Consider the following 14,101-nt stretch of genomic DNA (forward strand, 5'->3'; position numbering starts at 1 on the left):
AAGACTTCTACTGGAGAGAGTTAGTAGGAAACAGAAAGGAAGAACGCAGGTCTTTTTGCAGAGTGCTTCATAAGCTAAGGTTTTCAGCTTTAGTCAGGTCAAAAAGAGAAGTCAAGCACAGAAGAATCAAGCAAAATGGTGATATTTAAGAAATGACACAGCTAGAACCAGTGACAAGACATGATCAGGCTGTTTTATGTAACCATAGTATATAAACAAGGTTAAAGAGTAGATTCCTCTCCTTAGAAACAGGATGGTAAATTAAGTATATCCACTTAACATATTTGTAAAAGGACAGCTTTATGCTAGTGACTATGTAATAAATAACAGGAACACTCATATTTTTGCCAAAGGACCTACCTTCAGAAAAGATACACAAAGACCTGCATTCCCTCTCAATCAAACATCTAAAGCACAAGGATAATTCAGCCCTAATAGGCTGTGCCACTTCTTAGTATTTCTTCACATTACAAGGTTTATTAGGATTCCAGCAGTAAGTATCTTTTCTTTCCTAATAGAACATAAAATTATACTACTTATGTAAATATTTCATGAAATATTTATAGTGCAACATTTGGTTTGTGATTCATTTTCAATAAAGTTCCTTTAAAATCAAGTACTTTTTTCTGGAACTGGCTCCTCTAGTTTCCAGCTCAGGTCTGCAGGTCAACAAGTGTCTGGTGCCAGCTGGCTTTGTACTAGGTGTTTGCGTAGCTTGGCACTTGCATTTGTTTGAGAAATGAAGGCTAACGCTCCAACATTCTGACTTGGGCTCAGAAGTAGGCACTGCTCTTTCCTTTCTGACTGTGTGAGAATTTCAGGGCACACAGCCATTTTGAAAAAAATGATAAAGTAGATCTTTTTTGTATGATGATGTCAGTATAAACTTTTGCCTTATTTTGGTGTGATTGAGTGATATTATTGGAGACCAACCAGGGTTGCCCATACAGTTTGTTCAACATTTGTTAAAAGCTAAGATAACAACTACACAAACAAATTCTTTCAGCAAACAAAACTTCGCTAAGAAACCACTGCTTCTCCTCTCTAGGTTTAACACCTATCATGGAAAGAATAAAAGTCAAAATCCTGGAAACATCAAGCTTTTGATTACTTTACCAGCAAGGTCCAAGGATATTCTTCTGCCATAAATCCGTGTCACATGTTAGATTTTTTCACCTGCAGGCTGAAGTTATTTGTGGCCAGGTAAGACCATTTGTTCTTTGTCAATGTTATCCTCAAGCTCTTCATGTTTAATGTTGAGCTTTTATAAAAAGCACCCACATTCCTGGAAATGCCTTAACTCTATCCATTCTTGTATCATATTTGTCTTTATCATAGCTATTTTTGTGACTAATTTTTCCCCTAAAATTTACTATTCTACATCTTCCTCTTCTATTTTTTTGTAACATTACCAGTGTAAGTTCAGGTGTGTTTCCTTCCCCATTTTCTGAGAGCTAAGAGCATGCGTATGGACAGCTTCCACAGTTGAAGTGTTGAGTTGGATTAGCGTGACCATTTGTCTGTGCCTTGAGATAGTAGGTAATAATTTGGAAACATGGCTTCCAGTCAAATTCTTTAGTTTTGTTTAAAAATAAATGGAATATTATCTCCTGCTTCTGTATAAAAGTTTGAAAATTGATTGTATTCATCTGGTGCCTTGACTAATGTCATGCTCTGATTATAATGGAATATTAACATCAATTCACTGCTATATGGATATACTCTTACTTTTCTTTGAGTTGGCAACTATAATTTAATCTCACCTCGGCAAGAAGCACCAAAAGTAGTTTCCTTTTATACTATACTTGCTTTAGCTTATTTTTGTTTATTCAACTCTATTAAAATCTATAAAAGGCTACCCTGAGTTACAGTGCTTTCAAAGAGCAATATAGGCCAGAGCCCTTAGTGAATTTCAGCATGTTTAATTAGGACCATATTTGATCTCCTCTAAAATTAGTCTTACGGTTCTCATGAACTCTTATACTGCAGCTGTCCATATTGTACCTGTTCCTGTGAAAAAAACCCAGAGCTTTTACTCTCCAGCAATTTGAAGGGATTTGAATGATAAGGGAAAAATATTTAACAGTAGAAATTATTTATATTTGGTTTTCCCTCTCAGGCTGAAAGGAACTATTAATGACTTGTGTGATGAACCTTTCCAGGAAGTGATCAACTCATTTCCTTGGACTTGATGAAAACTAGAAGCCCACCTGAGTCTTGCAATAGCCCTTGGGAAGATAAAATTTTACTACTAAATATCTCAATTACTATTCTGAGGCACTGTTCTACAGATGCCTTTCTATCCATTAACATACATGTAAGAACCTGTTTTCCATGCATAGTGTATATTCATTCTATTGCTTAGCTGTAATTATTGAGGCTCAGGAATAGTTGTTAGGCATTAAGACCACATGAAGCTCAGATCTTGGAATCTAGTGTAACTGATGTGTATGCATGTAGAAGCTTTCGTTTCAAAGTATTTCAGATCCAGGCTTTTCTTTTTATATTGCCTAAAAGTGTCAAGTAAACACAATCTGATTTTTTCAGTGCAGAGATATACTTACACTTTAATACTGTGAATCCTCTAAAAATAAAACAACCTATATTTAAAGCAAAACAAAAAGATTCAGTTATGTTTTAGAAGAGCAAGAAACAAATTTTTGTAACTGCCAGCAATGATAACAAATTCCCAAGAGAAAACTGAATAAACACAAAAGAGCTAAATGAGGGAAAAACAAATGCTAATGTTAATTGAGAACTGAAAAAAATTATGAGACTTGAACTTTGACTTTTTTGTTTTCCCCTTCTGATATTTCTAAGCCTCATTTGCTAAAATATGATGCCTAGATAAAAAATGTAATTATATACATAATTTATGTACAATTTTTCATTACTGGAGCATATTTCAAGGACATGTATGGAGCTTACTGTATCTTTTAAAGAAGCATTGTCATGCAGTGTAGGTTTTGGAAGATTCTGTGCTAAGAATGTGTTGGTTTGGATGCTGTTTGACCTAGTGAAAGCTGTTTTGTATTTATCAATTTCAAGACCTATAATCCTAAACATATCATTACTTCATCTAAAAAGCAAAAGCAATGTGGAAATTTTTGTTTTCATACTTTGTGATTATTTATTCTCTGATTTCAGTAATTTTTTACTGCTGCAGATACCTTTTCATTGTTTTCAAATTTTCTCCAATCTTTTTTCTTTCCAGACTTCAATACAAGAAGGAAAAAAGTAATTTGAAAATTTTATCAGACTATCTGGTTTGGTTCAAGGTTTTAATTTCTTTTTGCAATTAAAAATACGTCTGAACTTAGGAAATAAGATTCTAAAAATAAATACATAAATTCCACTTAAATCCAAATTAGGGTCCTATACTTGTCCACAAACCTTTTCATCCAACATGAGAATACATTAATTGCCAGTATTTTATATCTTTAGAGGGTGAACTCCCACTTTTTTCATAATGAATGTCAGGAGGGCTGATTTTCATTCTTTGTCTACTGAATTCTGCAGTGCAACAACACACCTCATTTCAGAGAAAAGCTGAGTCTCTAGGAAAATACCTGAAAGACTCCTCTCAAGAGCTCTTTCATTGTTTTTCCAGTGGAGAGATCCTCCCTCTCATGCTTCTGCTGCCTATCCTTGCTATCTACCCAGCTTCAGACCATTAATCATTAATTCCATTCTGCTGGGTGCAAGATCTGCAGGCAGCACACCTATTGCATTTGCCTTTGATTTTTATGCCTTTTTTTCCCACTACCCTCCCCAAACACCTAACACCTCTCATTCTGCATTTCAGATGGAACTTCCTTTCCCTGTCATTAGATCTTGCTTTGTTTCTTAGTTATAATCCCCTTCTTCAGGCAATTATGTTAAATATGCAGCATTGTTATGGATTGAGAAGCTCTTCCAGCTTTGCTTGTGTTCCCACTTCTTGCTGCCATTGACTTTTTTATATAGGCCTTCGCAATGTATTCTTTTTTGACAGTAGAAGATCAATCATCCTTTCATGCACAGGTATCAAAGACTGCACTTGCTTAGCTTTATAGCCTGCTCTTTTGTTACAAGGTGCTTAAGGTCAGACTCTGATTTAGCTCTTTCCCACAGATTACTGGAATATTTTTCCTTAATAGATCTTTTTATTCATAATACTACTAAGTATCCTAAAAAACAAAATCGAATGGAGATTAAGCTTTATTCTTCACTGTTTGACAAGGGATGTTATAATCTGGGAAAAAATATTGCACTCTAAAATACTTTAAGCATAGTAGACCCATGCAAAAGCTTCAGCAGAACCATGCAAAGGCCAAGGCAAGCAGGGCATCTACTCTGAGTGTCCACTTAGGGAACACAGGCTACAGAAAAAAAAACCCCAAATCTCTGGATTTTACAGATGGTTCCTGCTGCCACTCAGGAACAAAGGATTCAGGCTCATAGTAACATAGAAAGGAGGTAGCATGGGCAAGGGACCCCTTGTCAACTGAATGGAAGCCTAAGGAGGGAGACATGGTCACAGGGAAGAAAGAGTGCTCTGGTATCAAATTAGCATACAGTGGCTCTGGCTGTGCTTTTATAATACAGGTTGTACAAACTGCTATCATCCAACAACTCCCATCTTTGAATTTGTTCTATAGAGTCATAAATGAATTTTCATGGGATAATCTCTTTGCAGCATATAGTCTTTCAAATATATAGCATATCTAATGTGCAAGATTGCCTGTACTCTGTGAAATGCAGCTATGCTAAACCAGTAAGACAAAAATTCAGCTAAACTGTAGGACAACAGAATTAGTGGTTACACAGAATACACAAAAATGAAGAATAGAAATGGCAGCTATTCCAGACAGTAACAGTGGCTTATATCCTATGTTACAGCATCTTGTTGGCAGATAAATAATTACTCTGACAATAGCAGTGCAGAATTCATCCTACAATCATAACTTTAGCCATCTACTTTAGATCATAATACATCATAATTTACAAATACTGAGCCACAAGAACAAATGATCTTGCTCAAATGTCACCTTCCTACCCAGCTGTTCCACTCTCTGCTTTGTATTCCAAGTCTCATCTCTTTACTTGAATGGCAAAACAATACATTTTTTAATTGCATTAGCCTTAAGAGCCCATGAGAAAATGAGCCAAGTTTTCTTTCTCTCAACAAGTATTGGCAGACTTATGAACTGTGTGGCAGGTACGAAGAATAAATAAGAACAGCTCCACTGAAGTTGGTAATGTCCGATGATTTATACCCACTGACAACCTAAACTGGATTACAAATTGCAGAGTCATTTCTGTCCTTAATTATAGTTATGCCATCTCACTGCAGAATGAATTTCTACAGGTGGAGCTTGGGGTCTAACTGAGCTTACAGGATATTTATGGATGGTGATGATGCATGAAAAGGAAAGGATTTTGCTTGGTTTTCACTTCCATCTGAGCTTTCACTTAGAATATGCATGCTTGTTTTCTACCTTGAATTTTTAGGAATCTTCCACTGAAACAATGAACTTCAATACTGGAAACCTAACCCTGCATGTGTTTAAGATGCAGCCGTACCTTTCACTTGTTTTCAGATATATTTGTTAAGCAAAAAAACCCAGTCTCAAAACAGTCTTAAGAAACTCCAATTACTTTACACATTTGCAGACAAACATTCCAGTAAGAAGTTCCCTGACTGGTATTAAAACTAGTGGACTGAAAAGATGTTTTCTAGCTGCAATTGTACAGAACTGGAATTGTCAAGGAAAGCAAACATACCTGCAACATCTTGAATAAGTGCAGTGATTAAGTGTACTACCACTATTATGTTCATCCACGTTCAATTTGATCCCATACTGAAACAAACAAAGTGGAAGGCTGCTGGCATTATCACAAATAAAGTGTGTATTATAGGTGAAGAGGACAGAGAGCTTGCTCGAAGAGAGACTAGCAAAGGAAGAACAAAAGAATCCTGGGTGTCTGCTGGAAGGCTCAGAAAGCAGGAGGAAGACAGCTGTGTGAGCTAAAAAACATGTGGGAATAACATCAAATGTTTATTAACTAGAATAAATTTAGCCTGGAAAACTGGAAGATGTGTTAACACAAAAATTGTGGAAGTGCATGCCCACAGGATTAGTTAAGGAGAAAAAGCTTTGCTCCCTTTAAAATTTATAACTGGATTACATGATGCTATGTCTGTGGAAGTAGAAGATAGCCTTAGATACACAGAAAAACCCATCAGCTTAATGCTTCTAACTCATTAGAAATTCTAAAGGTTTCTGAATTTTTAAAGCAAAATAAGTGGAGAATAAATGGCACAGGTATCAAGTCCAAGAGGCAGAGTAATTTTTTTTTTCTTTTTTTGCATTATGTGGACTCCAGATAGACTAAAAATGGTACTTTTTTTTAATACTGTTTAAAAAGATTACATGAGACTATATTTGTGCTTACAAATAATGACAGAACTATCTACTGACTCAAAATTAATACTTCATTACAGAACTCCAGAAAATAATCTAATTTAAATGTATAATTACTCGACCTCTCTATGATCTAGAAGTCTAGAAACCTAGGAGGAAAATACCTTGTTGTGGTAATTCCAGTACATCTTTTCACAACACATTGTTTGTGGATACCACTGAAACAATTATCCTTCTAACAGGAAAGGTTAAAGTTATTTCTTTTCTCATTATAGCCACATATGGGAAGGACAGACATAAGCAGCAAGAACACATGTAAAAAGTATGAAAACACTGCAATTTCCATCATATTTGGTATGAAATTTTGGCTTCCCCTTTTATCAGCTGGACCCTTTATTCATTATTCATTCCTTTTATAGACCTAATTATGACAGGTTTAACCAGACAGAAAATAGCATACTTTAGTGACATAGGGCCTCAGCTTTAAGTCAGAAAACCAGAAGGTTTCTCCTGGCTGTGCGGTGTCATGCTGAGCAAATTACTTTGTCCTTTTATTCTCTGAAATACCCAACTGCAAGACGGAGATGGGAGCATTTAGATACAAACTGTGAGATCAATAGATATAAAGCACTTCTTAAGAGAAAAATATTATTACTTGCTTACGTTCATGAAGCTTTTCTGTTGTAGTTGGATTTTCCATAGTACTTTGGGACCAACCAGACCTAGCCTTTGCTTTTAGAATATACTAATTAGTAACAAACAATATGGGAAGATGATGGCTCAATAACCCAGTTTGAAACACTGAAAATGCATCTTGACTGAGGAGAAATGTATAGCAGGCCAACTAGTATAGAGCCACTGACATTATAAAGACTATTAGCAGCAGAACGCTTCACCCAACAGTTAACACTTTTGGCATACAGGACTATAGTTGCAATGACTTTATTGGAGCAAACTTCCAAGTGATGACTCAAATGTTCCCATGCCATCCATGACCCAGAAGGGCAGCTCTGCCTTCCATGTCTTTCTAGACAATGTTCTTCTAGCATGTAAGATGATTCTTTTGAAGAGTTGGTTTGTTAAGACCTGCATTCCTGTCTGTCTGCTTTATTCTTGTGCAGAATGTTTTCTGCACACACTTTTGCTTGTACTTCTTTTTCTTATTTATTTTGCAGCAGTACCATGCTTTGCTTCTGCTGCTCTTGAGTCATGGTTTGTAAGCCAACAGCTGAAATCACTTTCAGATTGCTTGGCACAGTTCTGACCAGGAGCGCTTAGGACTACAGTTTGGTAGGGGAGATGCCCTGAGAACTAGACAATGGAAACACTGCAGAAATACAAAATTCACAGAGAAAGCTGGTATCAAAAAACACCTAAAACACACCATTGACTGCCCCAACTTTACATGGTTCAGATACTGAAATGTACTTTGTCTGTAGTTCTTTTACAAGCAAGTAAATGTATGTTAGCCTGTTTGATTACCAGTTGGTTGGATAAATTCTTGAAAACAGGCCTTATATTTTGAAAATATGAAATTAATTTGAGTTAAAATTTTATGCTCATAATTAATTTGCACATATATACCGCACATAACACTTGAAAAATGTATTGTCTGCATTGTGATTCAGATTCCATTCCTGTTCCTTCCTGAAATGCTCCGATGCACCGAAGTCAATTTTTAATTTGTTTTAGCAAAATAAAAAAACTGAAAAGCTTTACCGGGGGCAACGGACTGGAATGGAATATTAGAAAACAATTTTTTTAATATTTTCCTAAATTTTTGTTGACTGCTTTAAAGAAAACCTATTTTACAACCAACTATCATTTAAGTAGAACCTACAGCAAAGCAAACTTAGTAGGGTATTTGCTCTGCAATATTAAAACTTTGAACTGCTTGTGCATATGGTTCCTACCGATAATAACTGGGCTAAACGAGGCAACAATAAAGATTTCTGCACATTAGCTAAATCTAAAACAACATCCCAAGGGTGAAAGCTCTGTACCATTAAAGATAATGGCAAAATTCTTCATGACTTCAATATGGATGATATTTCATTGTCCAGAATATATATGCTATCGTAATGGATCTGTACAAAAAGGACAACAATTTTTGTTTCATCCAGTCTTCCTTAGTATATGTATTTGAATACCGGTCCTTTAAATATAGGAAAGAAATGGAGATTAATGTGGTACAGCTAATCATAAAAAGCAGTTGCTATGCATTGTAAAATAATATCTGCTAACAGGTCCAGGTTAGATAAAAAGAAAGAAGTTGTCAAACTTATCGGCAAATTCCAGTGTTTTGTGGGAGTTTTATGATGGAATATCTTTTAAATGGGCTATGCCATTTTGACAAAAGGAAAAAGTTTGGTAGGATACGTTAATTTCAGCAATACTTCATTTTCATAAAAGGAATTGGGGAAGAAGCATGGAAAAATCCCTGCGCTAAAGCTCTAAGCCACCTAAGCTAACTTCTCCAACATGGAAAAAGTAATTTTCAGTATAAATATACCGAACATAAAAATAATATTTATAAATATATCATATTGAATATAAAAATCAATATAATTGGAAAATCAAAAAAGTACAAAACAAAGTAGAATTCATTTTGTGTAGTGACCTGAAAGATTTTGAGCAATTCTGGGTTTTATTTCATTCTGTAAAATGCATTGTTTTATTCAGTTTTTGAAAACTGCACAAAATACAGATTTTCTCCCAAAACATAAAATTCCATTCTTGGCAAGGTCTAGTAATGAGCAATAATTATCTCCATATTAATTTGTGCATACTGCCTTTAAAATGTGCTGCCCAAATGTTTATTTTTGATTCATAGCTGATCAGCTAAAACACCCATATGGTTTCCTTTGGAAAGACCCACTGAACTTGTTATCAAAAATCATATGGACCAGCAGATATTCATTCACTTTTCAGAAAGCTTTATGAATCAGAAACACTGGCATTTCTTAAATTACTGGGTGCCTGACTTAGCACAATCTGTCATTGGTTAATAAAACAGAAAACTGGTGAAATCCCCTTGGTCTTCTTTGGAACAGGGGCAGATGGCTCCCATCTCCCTGAGGAAGTTTTATTTTGTTTTCCTCCTCTTCTCTCAAAAGGGAAACTTGGTAACACTGTGACAAAAACATACTACACAGAATAACAAGTTCAGGCACTTTATGAGAAACCGAGATATTGTTTTAAAGTAGAGTAGTACTTTATTGGGAACTGAAGTGTTCATAGGATTATAAAATGCCTGGGATGACACCAAGAGATATATCCAAAATACCTACAAGCAAAATTGCTTTCTAACTTTTAGGGGGAAAAAACCCTACACCACCCTAAACAGAAATTCCATTATGTAGCCTGATCCAAGCCACTGATATAAGTAATAGGCAGTGCTGAAATCTTTGAATCCCTCACAGTTTCTACTGCAGTTTTCTACAGCTATGAAATATCTCATACTTTCACTAACATAGATGAAAATCAGAGTTCCGTAGGAGAATCACTGGACTTCCCAGCAATTTATTAACAAGCACAGACATGGAGAAATCCGAGAATCTTTGGTTCTGTTCTGGGCTCAGGAAAATCAAATTTTATGGTGGGCACAGGCCCATTTCTCTTCCTTATAAAAAACTGCTTTGTATCATTGCTTCTCAGTTCCTGTTCTTTGTGTTTCTGCACAGTTTCAATCTTCCTTAGCCACTCAGTTCATCACCTCCTCACCTATTACTTACACCTGGGCTTTCATCTCTACTGACACCTAATCTCCTTCCTCCAAATTTCCCCATCCAAACTCTTTCTCTTCATGGGCCCAGCATCTTCATTCTGTGTAAAGCTAGGGAAAATCTTATGCATGGCACAACTGAAAGCAGAGGAAAGCTAGCATCTCCATTTCAGTATCAGCTGCAGACAGGTAACAAAAATAATACTCCCACTTTGTGTGAATTGGACAGGAGACTGCCCACTAAGAGAAGGAAGAGAAGTCCTGATTTTCAACTAGATTGTAAGGGAACTAGATAGTAAGGGGGAAATCTTGCCTTTTTATGGAAGGTGTATGTCTGTGAATCATTTTGGCATGAAAAGAGCAGGAATGCATAGAGTTGTATCTGTTCTTCAGATCACAGCACAGACTTCCTAGAGTAGAACTGACTGTAAGAAGGAGCTAGAATCAATCCGCATCTCTGACATGCAACTATATTAGCCACAGCTAAACTAACAGTACGTTAGGACCTAGGCTTAAGCATTTCCTCCTTAACTTGTGGTTAATTTTAACTTGGCATGCGTCTTACCAACACTGAAGTTAATAATCAGAACTCAGGGCTAGTCATGCATAAGGGTACTCTAGTAGTTTAGTAGCTGTAGATGATAAAGCTCGTTTGTTTAGCTGGTAATAACTTTTCTGAAGCATAGCCATTTGTACTGCGATTGATAATCTGGGGCCTATGGATAACCTGGGTTATTATTGTACAACGAAACCTCTCAGAGAACATAAATTATCCAATACATGACATTATGGTATTATTCATGAACAAATTGGGGGACGGTGGGAGATAGAGAGAAAGAATAGAAAATTTGGGAGTAATTTCAAAAAAAAAAAAGCTGTGAACATATATTTGATGAGTTTGGGGTAAAACCATAAAATAATTTTAAATGGATTTGGCAGAGTTATATAAAATGTAAAATTAAAAAAAGGGGGGGGGGGGGAGATTAAATTGGCATTTTCAGCAGGCATGTCAAAAGAATTTAAAATTCCTTAAGAGATGACCACTGAACTACCTTTTGTGCATGAAGGAGTCCCACTTTACAACTCAGGACCTGTCATTTGTACACAGTTCTGACCAATCTTTACAAGTATTTTTCCAAATCCCTTCTTTTTTCTGTTTTTGCTGTCCAAATTTCTCAACAGAAAGCACAGCTGAAGCTATGCTCTTCCTTCTGCAGTGACAGTACTATCCCAGAACACATGCAATGTAAAATCTCACCTTACATGATTTTTCACCAAAGCTCCAAGTAATGTTTTCAGTGTATATTTAGAGCTTGATTGTAATACTTCACCTTTTGTCCTCTAGACAAGTCATTAGCGGTTGGGAGTTTCTTTGGGGCAGGGCAGGGGCAGGGTGTTTGGGTTCCCCCACCTCTCTTCCACAGAAGTTTCCGGAATTGTTTGCCTTTCAAACTGTTACAGCCCATCTTCAAGGAGAACTTTAAAAACCCGATCATAGCTGCAGATGAAGTGGTGCAGAAATCCCCTTGAGCTATCTGCAGAGTTCTTCTGTCAGCAACCTGAGTGTCAGTCCTCTCCAGAGAGACTTGTAACAAAGCTTTAGTCAACTCACACAAGTTCAAAGGGAAAAGCTCTCTGCACAAGATGATGTTTATTTTGGTTATAAGCACGCCTTTGTCACACTGGAACCCAAAATTTCAGAAGCAGATATATTCCATTAGGAGAGTTTTGTTCTGCTGTAATTTTTCTGAGCATACACAGCACAACTACAGTTCTTCACTTCCATGTGTATGAATTACATAGACACCACTGAAGAGAGAGAGAGAGATAAAAAACCAAATGAAAACAAACAAAACCCCAAGTACATGCTGTTGAAATATTTTATGATTTAATCTGTTTATTTAACCATGATTCACTGACATATTTAAGGGATAAGGTATTTGCAAACTGTTGGGAATAAACTCAATATTTGTGCTTAATACGCTACAGAACATTACAGGTCAAGAGCAAAGATTGCTCCTTAAGCTAATAAATGTTATAGAAGACTAAAAGATTTCAGAAAAAAATTATAAAGCTTTATGAATAGACAGAACAACAGGCAGAACAAATTAAATTTAACACAGAGCAATGTGGACAAGCAAAAAACCAACTAATAAGGTAGCAAGAGGAATCATGGATTCCCTCTGGTCAGACACAGGAGAAAGATTGGGGTACATATAAAATTTGGACAAAACTAATACTGAATATACAATAACACTTCAGTAAAAAGATCTCTATAAATAAAAATATCTAAAAATAGAGAATAGACAATAGAAATAAAAAATAGAAATGTACTTTAGAAAATCTACTCTATCTATATTGGCCTAGATTGTCAATAAATGCATGTATGTTCTTCCATCTACAATGAGTGCGAATTTTAATATAAAGTAAGAAGTGTCAATAACATCTTCAATAGTTTCCAGACAAAGCCTAATACGTTATATTTGCATGTTGAAATATTTACACTATATTAGTTTAATATTCTGAACATAATAGATTAGAGATATAAAATTCTATTTTCCAATAGGAGTTCTGAGGGTGATATATTGGATAAAGAACATGAATAATGCTTACAATAGTCCTTGTCAGGCTCAAACTTGCTGTTAAGGTCAGTGATTAGTTTAACAATTCAACGCCCTAAAAAAATCTGTATTGGCTAACTGTCGAGAAGTTCTGACCAAGTCCTTCAAGAGTTGGCCAGGAACTGAAGAGAACCTGGCCTCAGAAAAGACTTTGAACAGCTGAGATTTCTGGAAAAGAAACGTGAATGATTTGGAACATAATTTCAATATAATTATATGGAAACAGATCAAGGAGCGACATGGATTATTACAACAAAAATAGTGAAAAGAAACAGATGAAGGAATAGGCATGAATTCAGTTTCTGCTGCTGTGCTACCATCTATGCACAATTCATAAACTACTTGTTATTTTATAATAATGCATTATAATTTAGTAATTGTATATTACATGGAAAACACATGCACTAATCTTTTATAAACTGATTTTGTGTCTCTGAAATATAATCAAAATATCTTAAAACTATCTATCTGAATGTATATGACCTCAAGCTAGGAAGGTGGATTTCACTAGTGCAATTCTGTACAAAAGAATTACACAATTCTGTCCAAAAGAAATATGTCTGGTTAAAATATATTCAATATTTAGAGAGGGATTCAAGAACAATCCAGAAGTTAGGTATCTGTTAAAGGCTAGTCATCTTGGCTACCTCTGTGATCAACTGAATAAGATACACACTTCAAGACGGTGAGTCTTGTATTCTATGTTTGCCTCGTATGAGCAATATCTCCTTTCCCAGGAGCACTGTGCTGGCTAACTGGCTTAGACTAGATACCTGCTGCTTAGGCAAATAAAGATAAGGCAGGTGAACTCCAGCCCTATGGCAAAGAATGTTCTGTTCATATTTGTAGATTTCTTTCCCCATGTAGGAGGTTAACTAACTAAACCTAGGTATACTTATTTTGAATCACATTTATTTGTTTGGTTGGTTTTGGTAAATCTCACCTCACAAAAATGCCTCTTCTCAAAAGTTGAAGTGAAAGCTATTTCAAAAATTCCTGCAACTGCACACACACTTTCAAACGTGATTCAATCTGGTATTCAGATTCAGTTTGCTGTTTATTTTCCATGCTTGTTGGACAATCTTCAAAGCACCCTATATTTAATTGACATCAAGAAAATATATATTCCTTTATGAGAAACATACTGTTTTCTGTGCAGGGAGCCTGAAAAATATACCAATTGGTAAAGAGTATTTTCTCATCAATTTACTGACACAAAACAAGTAAAAAAATTTACTGTTGTTTCCATACAATAAAACATTAGTACCTATGCTCTCACTGATAATCAATGCCTTTATAATGGAACTTAAGCATGTTTTTGTTTTGATTCAACAAATTCTTCTATTCCT

The 14,101-nt window shown here is 35.6% G+C and overlaps 1 long non-coding RNA gene across 3 annotated transcripts in view; it reads right to left on the minus strand.

Moving 5' to 3' along the window:
- Window positions 1-9,053: 9,053 nt before the first annotated feature.
- The window catches only part of LOC115349440, a 174,327-nt gene continuing 169,279 nt past the window's right edge, over window positions 9,054-14,101 (minus strand). For all 3 annotated transcript variants that reach the window (XR_003926083.1, XR_003926084.1, XR_003926082.1), the window contains 2 exons: window positions 13,696-13,916; window positions 9,054-11,940 (listed from right to left, as the gene is read on the minus strand). This is a non-coding gene — a long non-coding RNA (uncharacterized LOC115349440). The remainder of the gene's footprint in view (window positions 11,941-13,695; window positions 13,917-14,101) is intronic.

The sequence above is a fragment of the Aquila chrysaetos genome, chromosome 12 (assembly GCF_900496995.4).
Source record: "Aquila chrysaetos chrysaetos chromosome 12, bAquChr1.4, whole genome shotgun sequence".
NCBI lineage: Eukaryota > Metazoa > Chordata > Aves > Accipitriformes > Accipitridae > Aquila > Aquila chrysaetos.